Source organism: Stenella coeruleoalba, assembly GCF_951394435.1.
Source record: "Stenella coeruleoalba genome assembly, chromosome: 9".
NCBI classification, from domain to species: domain Eukaryota; kingdom Metazoa; phylum Chordata; class Mammalia; order Artiodactyla; family Delphinidae; genus Stenella; species Stenella coeruleoalba.
Window position 1 is genome coordinate 40,125,612 of NC_137155.1, and position 6,675 is coordinate 40,132,286.

Here is a 6,675-nt window from a genome sequence, read left to right on the forward strand (position 1 = left end):
TAGCATTTACATTTAATTGAAAATATATAGCAATGTAGAGGGTATTATGCTAGCTAAGTGAAATAAGTCAGACAGAAAAAGACAAATACTATATGATTTCACTTATACATGGAACCTAAAAAACAAAACAAATGAACAAACATAACCGAACAGAAACAGACTCATAGACACAGAGAATAAACAGGTGGTTGCCAGCGGGGGTGGGAGGAGGGGGAACTGGATGCAGGCAGTCAAAAGGTACAAACTTCCAGTTATAAGATAAATAAGTACTCGGGATGTAATATACAGCATGATAAATATAATTAACCCTGCTGTATGTTACATATGAAAGTTAAGAGAATAAATCCTAAGAGTTCTCATCACAAGGAAAAAATTTTTTTCTATTTATTTATTTTGTATCTATATGAGATGATAGATGTTCACTGAACTTACTGTGTAATCATTTCATGATGTAAGTCAAATCATTATGCTGTACACCTTAAACTTATACAGTGCTGTATGTCAACTATATCTCAATAAAACTGGAAGAAAAAAATAAAAATAAATAAACTATATATAGCAATGAATATGTATAACTGGCAAAATAATTGTTTTGAAAAGATGTTTTAGAAACATATTTGTTGTACAAATGAGATAAAAATGCAGCACGGTTGAATGACTCTTAAAAGTTGTCCTAAAATTCCCTGAAAGGACAAAATTTTTCTCATTGGAAAACTACTTTACTTGTTTTAAACTGCATCTGGTTTGAATTAGATTTGGAAATCACTGCTCTGTTTTTCTAAAGTAAATGCTGGATAATCTCCACATAATCCTGATAATGGCATCAGTTTTTTTTTTTTTTTTTGATAGTCACTTCATTTTTCAAAACTTTCACAAAGAAATATAAGCAGCAGTTTATACCTGGGTCTTTACCGATTGTTAATGCAATTGTTTGACCATTGACAGTAAGCACGTGACTAGGTCCATCGCTAGCTCACCATTGTTGTACAACTGTATGCAAATATTGAACATTTCTTCTCACTGCTTTCAACTCTTAATTATCAATATTCTCACCAACCTCAGAATTAAATCAATATTATTGTGGCACCAATAAAAAGCTTCTCATCATACAAGTGACAGTATTTTCCCCCAAATCTATTTCTTACCTAATAGGACCTTAATATTTTAAATTCACTAATCCTCCATTTTATTCCATAGAGATATTAATTGAGAGATCAGACAGAATTCAGCTACTTATTGTTGGAGAAGAAAAGGTGCCCAAGCCTTTAAAAAATGCACAAGAGCTCTCAAACTGCTCATGGATGACTCAGAGAAGAAAGGCTAGGACCCTTGGGATCCTAGGAGCTTGATGACATTATCCAGGCCAGGCCGTTTGGTCTACTGTCCTGTTTCAGGCCAGACCCATTCAGAGAATTTTAATTAAAGGTTTAAGAGATGCAGGTGCTGGAGAACAACTGTTGAAATCAATTCTAGCTCTGTCACTTACTGGGTGATTTGGGCTAACTGTTTGCGGTCTCTTTAAAAACGGAGAATACTAATCTCTAGTTCCTATGGTAGTTCTGAGGATTAGTTAAATCAATCCATGTAAAGTGCTTAGGATAGTGCCTAGCACAAGGTAAGGGCCTAGTAAATATTAGCTATCAGCATCATCACCATCATTATAAATATCCAGACTAAAGCCCATATAGACAGAAATACACAACTACATATATGCACATACATACATATAAATATGCAGTATGAGCCAAAATAGTATGTCTTTTGGTTTTGTCTTACAATATTCACTTACCACGGACTAGTTTTTCAGGTGAGTACATGTAGATTTATTTCATGGAAAAATTGCTGTGTTGTAGCACATTATATTGATGTACTATTCTTACATTGGTGTACCTTTAGTTTTTCCTTCCAGGCTTTTTGCTTTACAAATAATACTTAAAACTGCAGTGTTCTTTACATAACTTTGCATATAAATAGCACTCTTTCTGAAGAATAGATTCCAAGAAGTAAAAGCGATGGATCAAATTGTATATCTATTTTTAAAAAATTGATTGATACTCTAAAGTATTCTCCAAGTATATTATGCCTGTTTTATACTTACAAAAACTGTAGAATACTATACATTTCTACAGACCCTAACCAGCATTTAATGCTATTAATTCAATTATTGCAAATCCAATGCATATGATATTGTATTGCATTTGGTTTTCATTTGCATTTCCCTGCGAATAGTGAAGATAGCGTATTTCCTTATATTTGTTGGCTGTCTATAGGTACCCTATGACTTTTAGGTTCATATTATTTATATATTTTTATATGTATGGTTTCTTTTTCTATTTCTTTCATTATTGTGTATATCAGGAATATTAACTCCTTGTCTCCTATATGTGTTACAAATATTTTCTCCAAGCTTGTTGGTGGTTGTATCTAGACATTTCTCCTTTTTAAGTGGGCCTTTCCACACTGACCTTAAAATATTCACTCCTACTGTCTTCTAATAATCTTATAGCTTTGTTTTTGCTCTTTAGATATTTTATCTGCATATAAAATAGTTTTGCATTATTTTGGTGGTAAATAAATAGCTTAAATATGTTGGTAGCGAATTTCCTCATAATTAAATAAATGTGAAATCAGAGATAGAAACTGAGAGATGGATGGGACTTCAAAGATTATTCAGCCCATAGTCCCATCTTGCTAGTCAGATGATTAAAACCCAGTATGAGAAAAAGAAGTCATTTACTGCAGCACTAAGGGTAATGTGATTTGAATGTTAAGGCTTGATCTGAAATTGCTTCATATGACCAGAGCATCTCTTCCCATGACATTTCTTGCCACATGGGTCTGTATTAAGCAATTTAGCTGGTAGTATTCTCAGGTTTAGCTTCCCCTTCTCTGAAATCATAGTCCTTTATAGCATTATTTCAGGTAGATAGAAATCATTTTTGAACCCTTTTTCTTTCAACATAATGTTTTTTCAAAGGTCTTACTGAGAGAGCCAACTTTTGATTTGGCTCAACCCTTCTGAAAATAATAAAGTTTAATATTCCACCTATAAATATCTACCAGACATGAAAATATTCACTGTTCTAGGCCAGACCCAGGTAGGAAACATATAACTTGATTGTTAAACTATGGAAACAAAATTTTAAAGGGACAAAAATTTTAAAGGGACAACTTGTGGTACAAATTTGCTTGTTTTTGAGAGGAATGATTTTAGCTTGGTTTTAATTTTTATTAGCATTACTTATTAGCTTTTATTGTTTCTTTTCTATTTGCTAAAGTAATGTATAAACTGAAGAAAATTTAGAAAATATATAAAATATTAAAAAATTGTACTCTTCGTAATCACTTTAAATATTTTCATATATACTTCCTAATCTTTTATGTATATAAATGTGATATTTTGAGCAAAATTAATATCATATTGAACATGATTTTTCTTTTTGAAATTTACATTCATTTATTTAAAATAGCAGTTGAAAATTATGAGATTTAACGTTAAAATCTGGGAAGATTTGTGGCAGCTCAATTTATAATCTGCTGTTGTCCTTGGGGAGAAGGTATCCCTTTTACATGATGTTAATTTTTAAAGCTTTTCTCAATTCTTAACCTTAATATTTTGTTCCTCACTCTTTGAGAAAACTAAGTAAATATAATAGCCAAATTGTCTAAGAAGGTCGCAAATACTGAGCCCAGGCACTCTGGAGCCTGAGCACCACAACTAGAGAGAAGCCCGAGCGCGACAACTAGAGAAGCCCACGCGCCACAATGAAGATCCTACCTGCCACAACCAAGACCCGACGCAGCCAAATAAATAAATAAATAAATATTTTAAAAAGGGACCATAGTATTTTGCTTCAACAGGAATCTGGGATGAAATGAATAAGCTCTGTATCAAATTAAGGTTACTGAGCAAATTTTCCCTGTGAGGGGACAAGTATTTGAAAAATATAAAGGATACCAGACCAATGCAGCAAGTGGAGCTAAGAAAACAATGAACTGTTATAGAATGTGTACTTCTCATTCTAGGACACAATTCAAAGCTAATACAGCAGTGCATAGAGGTAAACGTACGGTTTTGAAAACATTATTTAGAGAGTAAAAATGAATATTAAGTATCTAAGCCTTCAAATAAAGAAGATAGAAAAGGATTAACAGAATAAACAGACAACAGCAAAAAATTAAACAAGGGAATAATAAAGATAGTGTCATTAAATGAAATGGAAGACAGAAATATGATTTACAAAACTGAAAGCTGTTTTTTTAAAGATCAGTTAGTCAGACATACATTTGAAAAAATTGATCATCAGTAAAAGACTGTGAATGCAAGCAACATACAGAATGAAGGGAAATAACTAAAGATATAAAAGACATATCAAAACGTATCAAATTATGTTGTGAATAATACTTTAACAGTACATCAGAAAACCACATTAAATGGACAATGTAAAAACGTAGTGACAAAATTAGTAAAAGGTGAAAAAACAACTTAAAAAGACTAATAGCCACTAAATATATCGTATTACTAATGGTAAGTTTTCTCTTAGAAAGCCCTAGACAATGAAAAGTTTATAGGTAATTCCTACTACATATTCAGGGAACAGTGCTAATCCCTAGTTTCTACAAATTGAACCAAAAAATAGGAAAAGGGGAAAAATGCCAAGCTATTGTTATGAGTCCACATTAATTTTCCTTGACCACATTTTCTCAAGAAGACGTCTTTTAAAAATCATTAAGAAAAGAGGTTTTTGTGGGGGGGCAGAGAGGAATAGATTGGGAGATTAGGATTGAGATATACACACTACTATATATAAAATAGATAACTAATAAGGACCTACTGTATAACACAAGGAACTCTACTCAATACTCTGTAATGACCTATATGGGAAACGAATCTAAAAAAGAGTGGATATATGTATATGTATAACTGATTCACTTTGTTGTACACCTGAAACTAACACAACATTGTTATGTTATGCATTGCCACTGTTGGGAGTATATCCGGAGAAAACTATACTTGGAAAACTCACATGCACCCCAATGTTCATTGCAGCACTACTGACAATAGCCAAGAATGGGATTCAAACAAAAGCCCATCAAAAGAAAAATGGATAAAGACGCTGTGTACCTATACACAAGGGCATATTAGCCATCAAAAAAGAAGGAAATAATACCATGTGCAGCAACATAGATGAACCTACGGATGACCATACTAAGACAAGTAAGTCAGAGAGAGAAAGACAAATATCATAGGGTATTACTTATAGGTGGAATCTTAAAACTGATACAAATGAACTCATTTACCAACCAGAAACAGACTCACGGAATTAGAAAACCAATTTAGGGTTGCCAAAGGGGAAACATCGGGGAGCAGGGTTAATCAGCAGTTCCGGATTCACATATACACACTAATAACACACACCATCCAAAAGGACGTACTGTATAGCACAGAGAAGTCTACTCAACAGCCTGTAATAACCTATAGGGGCAAGGAACGCGAAAAAGAGTAGACATACATCTATGTATACCAGAATCAAGTTGCTGCACACCTAAAACCAACACACCATTGTAAGTCAACTATGCTCCAATATGAAATGAACATTAATTTAAAAATAAACCAAATGCCTACAATATTCCCCGTAGGCCCCAGTGCAATGGTAAATATGAATATACTGAATGGTGAATGTAATGAAATACTACTCAGCCATAAAAAAGAAGAAAATTTTCCCATTTACAACAACATGGATGGTCTTGGTGGATATTATGCTAAGTGAAATATGTCAGATAGGGGCTTCCTTGGTGGCACAGTGGTTAAGAATCGCCTGCCAGTGCAGGGGACATGGGTTCCATCCCTGGTCAGGGAACAAAGATCCCACATCCTGCAGGGCAACTAAGCCTTTGCGCCACAACTACTGAGCCTGCGCTCTAGAGCCCACGACTGACAACTACTGAAGCCTGCGCACCTAGAGCCCGTGCTCCGCAACATAGAAGCCACCGCAATGAGAAGCCCACGTACCACAACGAAGAGTAGCCTGCACTTACCACGACTAGAGAAAGCCTGCGCGCAGCAATGAAGACCCAATGCAGCCAAAAGTAAATAAATTAAAAAAAAAAGAAATATGTCAGAGGAAGACAATTACTGTATGATATGACTTATATGTGGAATCTAAAAAATAAAACAAACTAGTGAATATAACAAAAAAGAAACAGACTCACAGATAAAGAGAACCAACTAGTGGTTACCAGTGGGTGAGGGATGGGGGAGGGACATCATAGGGGTAGGGGATTAAGAGGTACAAACTACTATGTACAAAAGAAATAAGCTATTGTACAAGGTTATATTGTACAACACAGGGAATATAGCCACTACTTTATAATAACTATAAATGAACTATAACCTTTAAAAATTGTGTCACTATGTTGTACACCCAAAACATATAATAGTGTACATCAACTATAACTTAATTTAGAAAAAAGAAAAAAAAAAGCTATGCTATAGGTATGCTCTGGGTGGTGTTCGTGCCTGGATGGACAAGGGTATTCAAACAAGATGGGTGAGTAGGGAAGGCCAGAAGAAGGCTGTTGGGAGGATGACTCCCAGGAAATGGTCAAAGGCATGTGAGGAGTTAGTGAGTTGGTATGCCCAGGCTTCTCAGATGACAGGACATAGCGTTACTG

At 34.3% G+C, this 6,675-nt stretch overlaps 1 protein-coding gene across 1 annotated transcript in view; it reads right to left on the minus strand.

The window, feature by feature from the left end:
- Positions 1–6,675, minus strand: part of SCIN (scinderin) — a 249,346-nt gene that overhangs the window by 93,816 nt on the left and 148,855 nt on the right. The gene's annotated exons all lie outside the window — the stretch shown is intronic.